Below are 17,791 nucleotides of genomic sequence, written 5' to 3' on the forward strand. Positions count from 1 at the left end.
TACTGTATCTCCAGAAATGATTGCCCTTGTTGACTTCAAACCTTAGTCCTGCAAGCAGAAGTGGTTTCTAACATACCTTCCCAGTTTGGATGGCCCTAAGGATTCATGTGCACACAGTTTTCACTTGTTTTCTTCTTTTTTTTTCCCCGTTTTTTTTTCCTTTTTTCTTTCCCCCTGATGAGGTGGTCAAATGGCCAGCACTTCTGCCTCAGCCACTTAGTTTATCCTGGTGTAGTTCCAAAGCCAGAGGGTGAGGAAATGGCCTTTTTCCTCGGGAATTTTGCTTTGCAGTTTTTTTGGTCACATACCACATGAACTTGCTTGTTTCTTACCTTGCTGTGAAGTGTATTTGAACATCCCTTGTTAAGGAGGGCTGGAGTCTGGCTTCATACTCACTTTGCTGCTTTGGGGGAGGCAAGATGGGACATTCCTAGCTGGCAATTCCCAGATTTCCAGAGTGGCAGATCTTGGGGTGTTCTTCTCTGAATCCAGCACAAGTGAGCGCAGAGTCACGGAGCAAGATGTGCAGAGAGGGGTGACAAGGGACAAGGAGGGACAAGAGGAGGAAGAGGAATAAAGGGGACAGTGTGTCATCCAAAATGAATAGGAGAGCATGGGGAAACAGGAAGGAGCTCATGAGGGATGTTGAGGTTTCTGCTCTTGTAGGCAGGAGCTATAAAAACCTATGTATTCATCATATATGTCTCATATGACTCGCTTTGAAGGCTGGTAAGATTCTCCATGAATAAAACTCTTTGTTCCTCTCTCTGACCTGTCACACTTAATCTTTTCAAACAGTTACAATTTAGCAGTAACTGTAAGAAGATATCTGAACTGGTCTCCTGATTCCAACAGAGCAGTCAGAGGTTAATGAGAGCTGGGAGAAATAAACAATTTGGGCTGCGTGTGCCACGGATGCAGAACCTGCTGGAGATGGCAGGGCAGCAGAATCTGGGGTTGCTCAATACATTTTCAACAGAGCCCAACAAACCCAGATGTGGCATTGTTGCCTTGAGACTACTGTGGATTTGAGACTAAGGAAGAAAGCAATTCTTAATAAACACTTGGGAAATACTATTCAAGAGATTTAATTTTTCTCCCCCTTCTGTTTTATGTCAAGGTGCAATTTTGGCCACAAACCAGACTTTTGTGGTTTTTTTCTACTGTGTACTTCATCTCATGCAGTTTTAAGGAATTAGACTAAAATATGTCAGCTTAGACTAAATTGTCAGAGAATTAGAAATAAGGAATTAGAATTAGGAATTAGACTAAAATGTCGGAGAACATTTTTTAAAGTTTGATGTAAGAAAAATAATTTGATAATGATTTCAAAATTCTTGCTGACAAAACCTGGAAAAATGATTTGACAAATGACTAGCCTCTGCTAAATACCTTTACAAAGGTCACACTCAGCCAGTTTGGAGAAAAAATGTGGAAAGAAATTGGGTAGTTATTATCAAATTAAGATAGTTCTTTAATAAATTTCTCTTTAATATCATTTACTGGACATCAGATAGGAAAAAAAAGGCAAAAAGATGACTTGGAAACCTAGGAAAATTGTATTTAACTAGGTAGACCATAAACAGATGGGATGAATTGGAAAAGGGCAAAATGTACAGAAGCTGACATATGCTGGGGGCAGACTGGCTTGGAAAGAGCGTTGGACTCAGCAGGATTTCTGTGTGGGTAAGGTTACAGCCACTGCAGACCCAGAGTGCCAAACACAGTGTGATTTTCTGGGCATTGAAAAGGCAGGTTGCTAATTAAGACACTCAGTGTCTGTCAGGAAAGCTGCATGAGGCGAGCACAGTCACTGGGAGCTGGCAGTGAACCTGCCATGCACGATCAGTTTCTCTGGGTCTGCACTGAAGGCACTCCAGACAGTATTTCATGTTGGGACTCAGGTGTTTATTATTCCTTATCAGTAAAACAGTCTCGCTGCTGGGAGTTCTGCAGCTTTTCATCAGAAGGCACAAAATGGCCAACAATCTCTTGTTCCAAAGTCTTTTAAGACTAAACTATCCAATTAAGAACTGACACCTGGATTATTTTCCCTTTTAATCCAATAACTGATCCCTGGAAACCCGCCATGCAGACTTTTCTGCCCAATTACAAAACATCACCCAAACCCATGAAGAAGAAGGAAGAAGAATGTAAAGAACAACCTGCCTCCACCTTAAAACCTCCATCTTGCTTCATATTTATTTCTATATTCTAAGGCCCCAAACTCTAAGTTTTCTACCCTGTGATATTACACACTTCTAACCAACCACACACTCCTAATCCCAGTGCTATCAATCAGTTTTGGAAACCTTCTTCCCAACCTCAGGTCAAATGCAGTGTTCTCTTGTGGGTCTGTGCCTTTCAGCACAGAAAATTTAAAATTCTTAGCATCCAGGATTCCAACAATGCATAAGCCTGCCCTTGCAGTGATGCCATGCAGTGATGCCATGCAGTGTCCGCTGTAGCCCTGGCTGCAGCAGCCCCTGGCATGCTTGGGTGCCAGCCCTGGTGAAGGCAAAGCCTGTCCCTGATGTGCAGAGCACCTGTGTGCCATGGAGTGACACTCCAGTGTCAGCTGGAGCAGCAGCACCAGCCCGAAAAGCAGGGACAGGGCCTGTCCTGGGGTGAGGCCAGGGAGCAGCAGTGGTGCTCAGCTGGGGTTTCTGCAGGCAGTGCCGCAGGTGCATGGGCAGGTGTGTTTGAGAGGTGAGTCAGCCAGCCCAGAAGGATTTATTTTAAAAGTCTTTGCCCCAGACAAGGTGTGCAGCATGGGACACGGGCTTGTTCTCTTGAGCTAGCTGTAGAAGCACTGCCGGGTACATCAGAGCAGGGTGTGGAAAACCCAGAGTGTCACATGCTGCAAGGGACAGCCCCTGCAGGAGCTGTCACCGGCTGCAGGGAGGAACACAAAGCTGCTTTTGTTGAGTTCCCTGCATTATCATTCTAATTCAGCGTTTACACAGTGCAACAGCCCCACTTCTATCAGATACTAATTAGGGTCTGTTCACATTTTTCCATCTTTTGAAGGAGGTTATCACCTGATCTTTAGCAACTTGAAATAATCAGTTTTTTAATAGAGTTCATATGGCCAAGCTACTATGGAACTGCATGACTGTTCCCCCAGCTGTTGTTGTCGGGGAAGGAGAAAACAACAAAACAAAACCATGCTGTTTTTCAACGCATATTTTATGGATAATTGAGCTGAGCATCATCAGTTCTTAGGTTTGAAAATTATTAAGCCACAAAGTGTATTGGCATGTTCTTTGATAGAAAACCTGACATGCTGTAACAGGACCTTGTTTTTCATATCTGAGTGTATTTCTTTTTAACATATATCTGTGATAATGGCAGTTTAAGATGTGACTAAGATTAAAACAGGCGAAGTATGCATCTCTCTAATACTTTATTCTGACTTTTTCTCTGAGGAATATTTAGCATAAGAGTCAAGATTTAAAAGTTAAATAAACATATTTAAATTAAATTATCAAAGGAGAAGACTAATGGTTAACAATAGTGTTTGAAGAGGTTTTTTTGGATCTATTATATGAAGGAATTAGCATAGGATGGATTGGAAGTTTACAGGTGCTATTTCAGGAATTGAGACTTTCACTGGGATGTAGAGTTTTCCTGAATTGTGACTGCTCCAGGTATTTGCTCTGTTGTTAATGGTGCTTGAGAACAAAGGTGCTTGAGAGCTGATACTTGATGCTTTTTTTGAAACGCCTGAGTAGTCCTCACCACCATAACAGAAAATTGTGCTTGACAAGGGGAATTCTAAATGTAGTTTAATGGCACGGTGAGAATGTCCTTGAAGTTTCAGTTTCAATGATTGAGTGTTGGTGTCCATTGTGTGGGGGCAACGGGAAGGCTAGGAGGGATTTGTGTGGGCTGCTCTCCTGTGGTGGGCTCACATCAGAGTTCAGCTTTGGCAGCTCTCTGCTAAAGGGTGAGGTCTGGGTGGATCCCTGAGCTGGCACAGGTTTGCCAAAGTGCTCTGCTCCGAGCTCTGTGAGTGAGCACACAGCAATAAGGATACAGACCGTGTGCAGTCAGCTCTGTAAACATTTCCATTTGCCAATGTGTACAGCTGCCATCACCATCCAGTGCTGGCCCTCTGTCCGGCTCAGCTGTTGTCTGTCTGTGCCCAGACACGCGTAGGATGGTTCATTCAGATCAGGCTCCAAAGGACGAGGCTGGACTCTCTGATTTTTGGTCTTCAAGGTTGTTTATTATTTCTTATCTACAAAGTTTTCTCTCTGCCCAGCTGGGATCTGACCAGCAAGGCAGCCAAAGGCACTCTGACTGCCCACGGGGCAGTCGTGTCTTTTTGTAGTAAAAACTACGTAAATCATATTTACCTTTTGTCCCCAATACCTTTCACCCTTGTTGGCAAGTGCATCTTCACCATGAACCAATCCACAAATGCCAACATCACACAGAAAATGGATGACAAGAAGAAGAAAGAAGAACCACGAGACAGGCCCAAATTCCTCCATCTTGTCTCCATAACCCCCCTGTACCAAAACCTTAAAACCTGTGTTTCACCTTGCAAATATACTGTTTCTACACCATTTAAACCCCAGTGATTCTCATATCCTCATATGCAGGTGGCACATCCCTAGAGGGATCAAAGTCAAGCCACCAGGCACTTTTGGGAACATTCCAGAACCTCCGAGCCCTCCAAGGGCTCTCTCGGTAGCTCTGGACATTGGGAGCGATGTGCTGAGTTTCCACAGCCCTCCTGCTGGATGGGTGTGCTCCCAGCTCCTGGTGGCATGTGGGATGTCTGCAGAGAGGGCTGGGAGCCTGCTGCTGCCAGCCACTGCTTCATGTGTGTGACACAAGCTCATGGTGTGTGACAGGCTGAGGGCTGGCATTTCTGGCTGTGCTGAGAGCCAGACTGCTGGGAAGTTGCAGGAGGGTGGGTTATGCACATCTGTACGTGTGTGCAGTATGCACACCCAGGAGCCCCTCAGGAAAGCCCTCCTGGCTCTGTGTGTCCTGCTTTACCCCATGTGCTGCTGCTCTGGGGGCTGTGCCAGGTGCCTGCCTGTTCCCCTGTCCCTGTGGAGAGGGATCCAGGCAGGAGCTGGGCAGCACAGTCCTGCTTTGGGTGGGTGGAGGGGGAAAGGGAGAGTGCAAAAGCATTTCCTTTGCTGTCATCACATTCCTCTCTGTGAAGCAATATACAGAATAAATAGACTCCACAACCTGATGAAGTTATGAACCAGGTTTCTTAAGTAAAAGGTTAAAATTCAACACGCAATTCAACAAGTTAAAATTTAAATGCTTAATTCATATTGCTAACTCAAGTGAACTCCAAAAATCTCTATTTCATCTACACTAGGAATTTATACCTGGCCTTCAGTGCCCTCAGTGCCCTGGATGAAAAATAAACAGCTTTTCAGATGAACTTTTCCGGTCTTGAGAAGTCTAGACACCACTGGTGTTTCTGAGTGTCCACTTAGCCCTAACATTTTTAGAAGTCGGGGAATCAGTTATTTTATTAGTCTTTCATCAAAAAAAGGTTATTTCACAGCATAAAGAAGAATTAAGCCTACAGTGAGTTACCCTTTCCTAGAAAAGCAGCAGTGGCTGGCCAAAGCTTTCTCCAAAAGTGTTCGTGGAGGGGTTTGGTCTTTCCAAAAGTTCTTCTGTGGGGGAACTAAAAGCAGCAGGGAGTAGCATTTGGAAACCCTTTTCCAAATCACTCCTTACTGAGCACTGGCATTCCTGTGCTGGCTGTAATGCAGTCATTACCCATCTCCTGAGCAATCTTCAGAGCAGGACAGGCTCCTTCTGGCATGGGCTTTGCTTTCTGCCTGTCCTGATTAGCCCAGACAAAGAAATCAGCCTGTATGAGAAGTGCCCAGCAGTTTTTGTGTAGCTGTGACCTGATTTTGCCACGGTGGGTGTAATTTCAGTTCCCGTGCTCTCTGTGGTCTTTGTGCTGATGGTGCAGGTGTCCCAGCTGGGAGGCCTTGCTGCTGGGAGCTGAGATGTGGCCATTGCTCCTCTCCCAGATGTGGGAGAGCAGGCACAAAAGGCTGTGCTGTAAGCAGGGCAGAGAAGGCTTGGAGGAGGTTGTTCACTGGCATTTGTGCTTTCCATGTATTGCCCAAACAGGAGCATATTTCTTACCTATTGCAGTGACTTGGATCTAAGTAGTGTTTAGTGCTCACATCCTCAGCTGGGCTGCAAGTTCAATTGCCAGGAAAACAATTATGGAAAGGAAACAATCCAACTCAAGCCACAGCTCTCAGCCCTGTGCAGTTAACAGGCATCAAATGAAATAATTTATACTTGGAAAAAGTTATAGAAAATACCTGAGGTTACCTTCTTACTTAACAGCTCTGCTCAAATTTATTGCCCAGGCATTTTTCAGAGTGGAATTTGGTGTTGTTCCCTGGGAGTTCCTTGGATACTTGACCCTAGGTCAGTCTCTCCTACAGAAAACCCTCATGAAAGTACAAATGCCAGTGGAAAATCCCAGAAATTTCCTTGGGCAGTTCTCCCTTGGGACTAATGATTCTCAGTCTCATGGAGGTGATTCAAGAGCCATCTTCATCCCAGTGATGTGATTAACCATGTCCTCTTTTGCTCAGTTGGCTCAGAACTGCCTTTGCCCCCCTTGAGGAGCATCCCAGACAGTAAAGCAGAAGGAATTATTGGCATATGCAAGCAGTGGCCATGCCTAAAGTGACACTAAATTCCAAGGAGATTTCCTTTCCCAGATTAAAAAGAGCTGTGGCTCCCCTTGGGAAAAGATGTGATAACACATATTCTCAAAACTGGGGTGGGGAACACTGTTGGGCAATGATGGGAAGACAAGGCTCCTATAAAACATCCTTGGTGGGAGAGAAAACCCCCAGCTTGCTTCCTTTGGAATTTGTCATCTGTTCCTGAGAGGATTACCAGAAGTGCAGCTCCCCAGGGCCTGGGCTGTGGGACCAATAGAGGCTTTCAGGGAAGGCCATCTCTGAGAGAGCTGAGTTTGCAAGAGTTTTAAAATCTGCCCTGGAGATGGGGCAAGAGGAAGATTACCAGCCAATGTTTGGTGGGAAGTGCCTCATTAATAATGAGTTTTAGGTGCAGAAGAACTGAGGAAGATGTTTTTCCATTATCACTGGGGGAAGCAATACCAGTTAGGTCAAGGCTTGCAGCAGAAACATTTACTGGAAGTGTTTATATGTTACTTAATACCTTGACATGCATTATTCAACTTGTGTAATATCAGCTGGGGTGGAGCAGGGAGGAATGGCTTTGGCAGGAGAATTTGTTTGCTCCCCATGGAATATTTTCCTGCTCGTAGCTACCTTCTTTGGCAATGAGATACATTCCAGGAACAGAAAAAGTGTTCTTGAGCCACATTTTTATGAGCTGCTGGAATGCGCTCTCTTGTGAAGGTGACCTAACCTTGTCCAGATGGCTGCTCCTTCTCTGAGCACTGCCACCCTGTCAGTCTCTCTCCAGAGCAGAGCAGAACTGCAACAAAAGCCCGCAGTGAGCTCTCTGCAGTCAGGGAGGGGCACTGAAATGGATGCACTTCTCCTCCTGGAAACAAGCCCCACGTTCCCTCGCAGGGGGAGGCAGCAAGGGCACTCTCCTGAGCAAGCCTAAGGACTTTCTGAGCTGTGCCCTTCTGCTGGGGAAGAGTTCTGCTCCCATGAGCAGGGCTGCAGTCACACAGTGAAGGAGAGGAGAAGGAGAAATAGACTGGGGAGCGTGAAGTTCAGCAGGCATCTCTGCTTCCCTCATCCACACAGACAGCAATTTCATGATTCACCTGCTGGATGATTTTGTTTTGCTGACAAAGCTGTGATAAACAAAGACTTGGCATCATTTGCATAGTTGTTTAATCTGAAGGCGTGTGAGTCATATAAATGAAACTTTTGACTTGTTGTGATAGATTGCCAGGCAGAGGGGGTGAAACACACAGTTTTTGATTTGGTTAATCAGTACCTGGAAACTCCATAAAAAGTGATTCAGCACAAAGCCTGGAGTTTCCAAAATAGTAAGGCAGACTAAAATGTAAGGCAGACTAAATTTCTAGTTTTGAAACAAATTATAATATACTTGTATTCTTATACTGCAACGATTTTGATTTTTTTTTTTTTTTTGTGATGGCATCGTGCCAGACTTAGTCATTTTAACTTTTATGGAGTAAAAATTAGGATGATGCATCTGTAGCTCGAAGAAACTGTCTAAAATATAATTCCTAGAAATAACATGAGTCTTCCTGATTCAGTATGACTGGATGGTCTAGCAATGAAAGGCTAGAAAAATGTACTTCAAAAAATGTAATGGCATTTTCTGAGTATTCCAGGAATCTCTTCTGCACTGGTTGTGCAGTGCCCGTTAATATATCTGCTCTGAAATGTGCTTTTTTCCAAGGATGGGACTCATGGCTCTGGATTATCAGAAGTTTAGTAGAACTGTGAGATGAAATAATTTCTGTCTGCTGCAGCAGAGAACTGAACATTCTTGCTTCTCAGCAATTTCAGTGTGTGCTTGTGACTCTGTTTGCTCTGATTTAATGTAGGACAGTTTTACTGAAAAATAAACATTGAAATTAGTTGTACATGAAGTAGTATTAGACTTGAAACATTGTTAATAAGACATGGAAATGCCTTTTGAAAGCCGATCTGCTATATATATGCATTTTTGTTAGTCCTTTTAAAAATAGAAACTCATCAGTAGTATTAAAATTACAGCACAGTCACCAGAGGGAAGAAGTTAGAATCTGAGATTTTAGATAGAGATTCAAAATAATAGTCCATTTGTAGGTAGAATTGGTGTTTTTGAGGAATGATGATGCATATAGTATTTGCCATTTTTCTAGTGCTTATGGAATTTTTGAATTTCACAACAGCTTTTATAGTTTGCCCTGCTATGTAGGTATAGTGCTGATAAGCAATGAAATTATTGCTTTGATCACATTTTCCATGGGCTAGTGAAATGTTAATGCAGTACCTGTGTCTTATGGTAGCAGCAATATATCACATTTGCTTTTCCATCTTTCTTTGGTTTGCACATCACGTGTAACTCATGCCAGGTGGGTTGGAGCAAGTCTTTCCTGGTTTGCAAAGTTACATGGCCAAATCCTGAGGTGATGCCCACTGTGCCCTTCAGGACAGTAGATGTGTTTGACCCAAAGAATAACTACACCAGTGTCCTTGGAGGGACAAAGACTCTGTTTTCTCTCTTGTGGCAGTTCTGACAAAACAAAGTCTTGCTAACTGTGACTTACACCACTGTGGCTGGACAATGATATCCTCAAAGAAAACTTGACAAAACATAAGTTGAAAGTCTCCTCAAGGTGAAATGCTGAAATTGTACAGTGTTTCATATCCACAGTTATTAAAACGTGTGACAGCCTCAATAGTGTTCCTGATCATTGCTGGTTTGCACAGTTGTCACATCTGCTCTGTTATCAGAATTGCCTTAACAAGAAGACCAGCTAGAAAATAAATATGCAAAGAGGCTGAGAGAGAGATGGATTTCCTGTAATGAATCTCTTTCTAGTCTTTGCCTCTGGCTGAGAATAGTAATATGCCATTAACCCAAGAGATGTAAAACATGCTGTGCTGTGCTTGGAAGGGTGTCAGAAACTCCTCCTGTAAGGATGAGAAGATATTTTATTGCTATTCCAATTGTTGGTTAGCCTAATCATAGTAAGCATTTCTGAAAAAGGGAACCCCTTGTGAAGGCTGATGTTTGATTTTGGTAATTAGCAGATTGCAAAGAGCAGATTGCTGGTAACACAGATGTGTTGAGGCAGGAGGAGCAGCTGTTACACTTGAAGTGCTGTCTCACACATTACAACCTGCTGGACATCGAAGCCTATTTTTAGTAAAAGAATAAATAAGCTGGCTGTGCCCTACTTTTTGTCAAAATGTGTCATGGGACCTTTGTATTTGATTAGAAAAATCAGTAGAAATAACACAAGGGAACTCGGTGCCTCATCTAAAAACTGACATTTCTAACAAGCCAGTTATGTTAATAAAATGTTAATATTGGCTGTGAGTTCAGGCCCACAAAGTTAGCAGAGGAAATGATAGCTGGTGGGAGGCTTGTCTGTGTGGGCTGTGAGGTTACATGTGGACAGAAGTCCTGCCCTAGTAGGCATTGGCCTTTTGGATGAAAGAATTTGTCTTGTATTGATGGAACTGTTTTTACAAAGTCTGGGTTAGGAAAAATGAAAGACTATGTAAAGTGATTTGTGTATAAAGGGAGAATGTAGCAGGAAAGCCAGCTGGCCACTTCAGGATGCTGTTGATTGTTGTAAAGGCCTTACTCTTCCTAATTCTTAGTGGTTTTTTTAATTTTCACTTGCTGGTACAGATGGAGGCCCGCATATCTCATGAAAAACCTGTCCTGTAAAGTGTGACCATACCCAGAGACCAGAACAGATGCAGAAAAAGATACATTGGCTGTGGTATGGAATTAGTGACAATAAGTATTTCAGTCAGTTTGTCTGCAGAGTAGTGCTATTAAAAATTTGCTGCTTTATTACAATGGAATTTGCATAAAGTGATCAAAATGCCCCCAGAGTGGCTGCCTAGGAGCTCCTGCCCATGGGGTTTCTGTGCTTTGGAAGCTGTAGGACCAAGTGCCTTCTGGCTGTGGGGTGCAGCTCCCAGCCCTTCCTGGCACAGCTGCAGCCTCAGGGCAGAGGGACTCTGCAGTTCCCCTGCCAGGACCCAAGTCTGGGGAGCTCTGTGGGATCACCAGCACAGCCAGGGCTCCAGGAGAGCCTTGCTGGGTCAGACCTCCCTCCAGCTCAGGCCTGCTGCTGCTCACCAGCTCCCACAGCTTGTCTGAGCTGGGAAAAGCACAGGCAGTGAGCCCAGCAGAATCACAGCTGACTGCTGGGGATTCTGGTGTGCCACAGTAGCCTGGGAGGTTGAGGAAGAGGCCCTGTGTTTAAAGTGGCTCTGTGTTGTTTAAGCTAGGTTTAAAATTTTAAAATGAGAGGCCTCAGACATGGAATTCAGCAGGAACAGAACATCGATATGCCAGGATGGTGCCAGGGCTGCTGCAGCTGGATTTGAGAGGCTGCTGCAGCTGGCAGAGGGGTTTGCCTCTCTGCTTGCTGTATGCTCTAGGTTCTCAGAGAACTCTTCTACTGAATTTTACTCATGTTCAATAACTTGGTTTAGCAAAGCACTGTTAAAAGCTGCTTGTTCTGGCTGCAGGCTGGTGCTCCATTAGCCAAAGCCAGCATCCCTTTTCTCTGACAAGTGGTTTGCAGTCCGGTACTGCTTGGGCTGGCTGCTGCTGCTGCTCTGCTGCTGCTGCTCTGCTGCTGCTGCTGCTGCTGCTGCTCCTGCTGCTGCTGCTGCTGCTCCTGCTCTGCTGCTGCTCTGCTGCTGCTCCTGCTCTGCTGCTGCTCCTGCTCTGCTGCTGCTGCTCCTGCTCTGCTGCTGCTGCTCCTGCTCTGCTGCTGCTCTGCTGCTGCTGCTGCTCCTGCTCTGCTGCTGCTGCTGCTCCTGCTCTGCTGCTGCTGCTGCTCCTGCTCTGCTGCTGCTGCTGCTCTGCTGCTGCTGCTCTGCTCCTGCTGCTGCTGCTGCTCTGCTGCTGCTGCTCTGCTGTTGCTTCTCCTGCTGCTGCTGCCCTGCTGCCCCCCTGCACCGGGACAGCTGAGATGCCAAGGGCAGCTTTCGCAGACACCCAGGCTGGAGCTGCGTGGGCACAGGGACTGCAGCACTTGCTGAGCACCTCTGGGGGAGTGTCCTGCTCACAGCCCTGAGGTGCTGTGTCCTGCTCACAGCCCTGAGGTGGCACGTCACACCACGTCCCTCACCGTGCCATTAGCATTTCTCCACGCACCCCCAGAGGTCCTGGTGGCAATAGCCAGCTTGGGTTTCACAGGCTGGGCTGTCTAACAGCTGCAGAGATGGAGCAGGTCCAGGAGGCCAGCTTTCATTTATCAGCTGAGCTGGTACAGGACCATGCTACCCATACACTCTATCCTCTCTGGCATATTGTTTATGTGTGTTGCAGCACTTTAACCTAGGGCATGAAATCACATATTGGGAATCTCTTAGTGTTTTCCCTACAGGAGGTTAAATATAGGCTTTGACAGTCAAACCTGATTCTTGGGATTTATTGTACTGAACACATGGTTTGAAATAGTCACAGCCTGTATTATTCACTTGTTTATTAGCACTTCTTAAATTTCAGTGACTAATGACTCTACCTTCCAAATGGTACCAACATGCTATTTTAGGGAATAGGGGATATATTTTTTCTAGTCTAGATGAAGAAGGGCCTTCAAAGGGGAGATTAAAGTTTTGTTAACAGGCAAACTATTTTTTGGAGGTTACAAAGCAAACTGGCTTTTCTCTAGTGACTGCTGAGGAGAGTGACATGTTATTTGTCATACACAAGATGTTCTAAAGCCTTTTATTTGGACAGCAGTAGGCAGCAAGCTGGCAAAGGGATGACCATGCAGTGCAGTGGCCATTATTCTCTCTACTATTGCTCACAGTTTTGAATATAACTTTTTTTTTTTTTTTAAGAAAAGAATTACTGATGAGAGATTCTTGTGTCATTCTGTATTCACCAGAAAACATTCCTGTGCTTTAACCGCCCAAAGCTCATTTGGTTTGTAGATGTTGCCATTGTATCACAGTGTCAGACAGTAGCAAGTTGCTGTAAGTGTTTAAATTTTCTAATGAGTTCTTTCTAAGCATCTCCTGCCCAGTATTTTGCTGTGTTCTGGATCATTGTCCTTTAGATTTATTCTTTTTTTTTTCAAAATGGCTTTTTCTGCTTCAGGCCAAACATCCTTAACATGGCATTTCCACTTGCCTTTTTCATGTCTGGGTCTGCTGCCACAGTTGTGTGATGTTTGCAAATACAGAGACAATTTAGTTCCTTTCTTCTGATTAACTGCAGTGACACAGGATTCAAAGAGTGTAAACCCAAAAAACTGAAAATGACACATTTTCAAGCAGCCAAGAATGTGCCCTAGGTGTACAGCTGTTTCACATGCAAAGACATGACTCAGATCCAGCCTTTTCAGACAAAGCCCTTTCATTATACTGAGAACACATGTAACAATAGCCTGGGGGGCAGAACAATAGAACATTTGTTGTTTTGTGAAGGGGGGTGGGAAGGCAATCTAAAGATAAGGAAATTGAAAATTAAAATGATATTTGAAGTCTGGTGGATTTTTTTTTTTTGCATACCACATAGGATATAAAAATGGGTCTTTAAGATGTTTCAAGGCAAGTTCCTTATCCGTGTCACACACACTGTCTGTAACAACTCCGTGTGTGACAAGAGCATGAATATCATGCAAGCTGATCAACCATAATCTGAAATAACTTAATAACTACTGGCTGAGGTCTCTTTATTCCCCCTGCTAAATACTGACATTGTATTTGGAGGCATAATACAGAAAATGGAAAGGAAGTTTGAAATCAGGGATTACAACCCTGGAGAAAAACTCAGTGTGCTCAGGTATCACTGAAGTCTATTCACAGAAATTGTCTGTACAAGACAGTTTTAAAATGCTTTATGTGTGATAGACACTTCAATGCATCATCGGTCAATTGAAAAAGATGGCAGTAGAGTAAAGAGTAAACAGATTTTTAAGGCTCTGGATTGTAGCCCTCTGCTCAGTCCATTCACATCATGGCTTATGTTTTGCACAGACTGCACTGGATCCTGTAGAACAACCACCTAATGTCACAAGATCCAGAGTAAATAGCTCTTTTTAAAGAAACCTTATCAAGCCTTGCCAGTCACAAACCCATTTGTCATCAGTGAGGCCAACTACTGAGCCAAAGTTTCGGTGTCTAAGCCAAGACTATCTGGAATATTTAATGTCAAAACCACAAGTGTCAGAATGATTTGAAAAACTGCAGAACTGGGACTTTTTACACTACTGGATTTCATTAATACCTTATTTCTTCAGAAATATGTTTCAATTGCAATGTAAACTTTAAACAGGAGAAACAAGGGGCTGAACGTGCTGAACTTAACTTTGTTATGTAGAACACAATCCATTTGTATGAGTGGCACATTTGCCTGATAAACCAGTTTCGTTTGAACTCTACTTTTTTTTTTTTTTTTTTTCCAGGAAGAAGGGAAGTCAAGGGAAGTTACTACACTCTGTGGTGTGAAGTAGCAGCATGATGTTCAGGAGCAATGCCTGCGGTACTGGGCAGATTAAGGAACTGGTTAAAAGCAGGAAGGGGAGCTGTTAATTGACACAGGACAGACAGGCTGTGAAGGCAACTGACACACGGTAGGCAAGATTTCTCATTAACTTCTGCCCTTCCACTGAGATTTGCCTAGAGGTAGCATTGCATGATCACCATTCATGCAAAAATCCCATTTGCTGAAGTAGTAGGGGAGATCATTGTCCTTCCCAGAGATTTCCAGTTAATTGATGTTGTGGTTGGTTGGGTGGTTTATAAAAAACAACAAAACATTTCCTTGATATGTTCTAATCCAAATTTAATGGATTTTTAGTGCCTTGAGAATTGGCAAGTGAAGTTGAGGAAGTAAATCCATCCATCCCTTTTCAAAACTGGAATAACTGGAAAAATGAACAGACTAAAATAGACAAGCTTAATGATACAGCATGATTATTAGCATAGGGATGTTAAAATATGCATAATATGATCATACTCTTTGTGGACAGGGATGTGCTACGCCTCGCCCTGTGTTCACTGAAGGCGGCAGGAATGTTGCTGCTGATTTCAGTGGGTGGGGACGGGCCCGCTGCATGCAAAAGTTGTTTCATTACCGGTTACATTCTACCTTGCCTTCTTTAGATTGCTTCTTTCAAGCCTTAGAAAACCCCCTTTTCTAGGTACTAGTTCCCGTGCAATTATTCCTGACCGCTCAGCACCAAGACTCTTGAAATGAGGACGTATCGGGGAATTCATTGCCAAGGCTGCTATAATGAGCTCTTCCCTGCTGATTTCCAGAAGGCGCTTCGGGAAAGGTGCTCTAGGACGAGCCTCCGCAGCGTGCCCGGGGCAGCTGCCCGTGCTCGCAGTCCGACCTGGGGGTGCGGTAGCGGCTTCCGGGGCGCTGCGAGTGCGAGCCGCGCCCGGGGAGCGCCGTGCGGAGCGAGCGGAGCTGCGCGTCCGTCCGCGGGCCGGCGGAGCGCTCCCGGAGCGCCGGGGCGGCTCGCCAGGGGCTCCGCGGGGCGGGGGAAAGGCGGCCCCCAGCCCGGGCAGCGCCGGCCGGAGGCGCGGCCAGCTCCGGCGCTCCGGGGAAGGGGAGCGGCCGCAGGGGCGGGACGCGCCGCGCCATTGGCCGCCAGCCGCGGTTCCATAGCGAAAGCCCGGCCCGGGTTGGCGGCGGCGGCCCGAGGGCGAAGCCATCGCCTTGGTAACCCCGGCGGAGCGCAGCGCCGGGGCCGGTGGCGGCTGAGGGAGCGCTCCCCGCTGGTCCAGCGCCGCCGCGCTGGCTGGGGCGGCGCGGACACGGCGGCGGCCGCTGCCCGGGCAGGTGGGTGTGCGGGGCGAGCAGCTGAGTGTGCGGGGTGTGCGGGGCTGGCCGTGTCCGGGCAGCTGGGTGTGCGGGGTGTGCGGGGCTGGCCGTGTCCGGGCAGCTGGGTGTGCGGGGTGTGTGGGGCTGGCCGTGTCCGGGCAGCTGGGTGTGCGGGGCGTGCGGAGCTGGCCGTGTCCGGGCAGCTGGGTGTGCGGGGCGTGCGGGGCTGGCCGTGCCTGGGCTGCGCTCCGATCGCGACGGGACAGGACGGGGCGGACCGGCGGCGCCGCTCGGTGTCGGTGTGGCTGCGGCGGGGCTCCCCTCGGCTGCCAGCCCGCTGCTGGCCGTGCCTGCCGCCCCGGGCGCCGAGCTGCGCAGGAAGAGGGCTCCGCTCCGCTCCGCTCCGCTTGCGACACCGCGGTTGCTCAACTGCGCGGGCGGCTCCGCGCCCTCCCCGCGCGGGGGAAGGTTCCGGCGGGACGCGGCCGTTTGCCGGCGGAAAGGGGCCCGGGGCGGCCGGCGGGGCTGGGCTGGGCTGGGCTGGGCTGGGCTGGGCTCGGCTCTGTGCGGTGCGGCGGGCGGGCGCCTTTGTGCCCGAGCGCGCCGGGAACGGCCCCGCAACAAGTGGGCCTCCCGCTGCCTTGGGCTCGGCGGCGCTCGGGAGAGCCTGCTCCGCTCCCTGCTCCCCCCGAGCGTTCGCCGGACAAGCTTTGCGCTCTGCCTGGAGCTTTTCTGGTTTTATTTTTGTTGTTGTTGTTGTTGTTTGTTTTTTTTTAACCAAGCTGAGAACTTTCGGTGATTGCTCTGTGAATTTTAAGTGGCGTTTCTATTACTCGATACTGCCGGTTGTTTTCAGCTGGGTTTCTGAGCGTTGTTTTCCTTGGGAACCGCAGGAATTTGTATGGCCAAGCAGTATTTGGGAAATGTGTTTGCAGTCAGCTGCTCGCGCTGTGCAGGGCGGCGCACAGAGCGCTGGCTTTAGCGCCGCTGTCATCGGGCGCTCTCCTAACAGCCAGCCACACTGCCACAGACGAGGAGCGGCTTCTCTGCGAGGGGGGAATAAATCTTCATTAGTCCCAAAGAGTTCCTGAAAGAAAAACGGAAACCTCTCATGCCAGACTCGCTGGCTTGTCTGGCTGCAAGACATGTGGGCTTAGACTCGTGCTGGACACTTTCCAAGCTCCGGAAAACCGAGTTTTTCTTGGGGTGTACAGAATTTTTCGTTTGTTTTGGTTTGGTTTTGGTGTGTGTTTTTTTCTCCCGAAGTTTATGCACTTACAGTTTTCTTGTCACTGCATACACTGAAGTTTTGTTCATTTGGAATTGACAAGTGTAGCCATAACTGTAAATATTGGATACTAAGTCCTTGCTGCCCTTGTTGTGTTGATATTGAGCTTCATTCAGGCTTAGGAAGCTCCTGAAGCTGGAAACCTCAGCAATATGTAATTTATGTTCTCAGGATCATAGTTCAGGGTTTCAAGTGAGATGAATGTATGAAGGATGTCAGAGAAATTTGACTGGCCTCTGTTTTGCAGTATTAGCTAGAGACTCCCACAGCTGTGTGCCTTCAAAGATTAATTAAAAGGTGGAATAAAACTCTAGTGCATGCTTGCTTTTAGGGAAATTGCATATAAAGGAATATTGAACGTCCATATGCTTGGCAGAGGGCTGTGAAGTCTGAGGAATGCTTGAAGGTGGCTGGGAATCAATCACCAGGTCACCTGGAAACTTTGATCTGGAAGCTTCCCTTCAGACTGATGGTGGTTTCCAGGCTTTGGAGTTTCATGGCAGCAAGCAGTGCTTCTCAGGAGAGTCGGGGTTCAGGAAAGGATTACTGAACAAAAATTCTTTGGTAACTAGCTTACTGGCCTTTTTAAAAAGAATATTAGGCATATTGGTCACATCAGGAATGTTTTGATACGTATTGCCCTGGAAACATGCTTTAGTGGGGTTTTTAGCATTGATTAAATATTTTGGGGACGTTTGATTATTTGGCTTTTGTGTGGTTTTTTTCTTTGAATAAAAGAGACCTCCTCTATACGTGGTCCTAAAATAGTTTAGTTGTTTGTCTATTTAAGTATCTATTTTTCTTGAGTAAAAATCACTTCCTTTCAGCCAGGTTTCACTTCCTTGGAATATCTGATGTCATGAATTCACTGGTTCTCCAATTGTCTATGGACTTTTGGCAGAACTCCAAATTCTAATGTAGGAAAGCCTTCTTAAAAAAAAAAATCATTCCTTGACTCTTGTGATGTAGTGAAGAGAGAACATGTCCTGTTCCACTACTCCTTTCCCTTTAAAGCTTGTATATGTCTGTTATATGCTATAT

General features: G+C 46.3%; 1 protein-coding gene across 6 annotated transcripts in view; it reads left to right on the forward strand.

Moving 5' to 3' along the window:
• Positions 1–17,791, forward strand: part of PIK3CB (phosphatidylinositol-4,5-bisphosphate 3-kinase catalytic subunit beta) — a 99,227-nt gene that overhangs the window by 13,767 nt on the left and 67,669 nt on the right. For 3 of the 6 annotated variants that reach the window (XM_084212601.1, XM_084212599.1, XM_084212598.1), the window contains exon 2: positions 14,096–14,263. The gene's annotated coding sequence lies outside the window, so the exon portion shown is untranslated. Of the gene's footprint in view, positions 1–13,555; positions 14,264–15,351; positions 15,481–17,791 lie in introns of those variants that run through there. The other 3 variants (XM_084212605.1, XM_084212597.1, XM_084212600.1) reach the window with 2 other exon arrangements.

This window comes from Fringilla coelebs (genome assembly GCF_963513975.1).
Source record: "Fringilla coelebs genome assembly, chromosome: 10".
NCBI classification, from domain to species: Eukaryota; Metazoa; Chordata; class Aves; order Passeriformes; family Fringillidae; genus Fringilla; species Fringilla coelebs.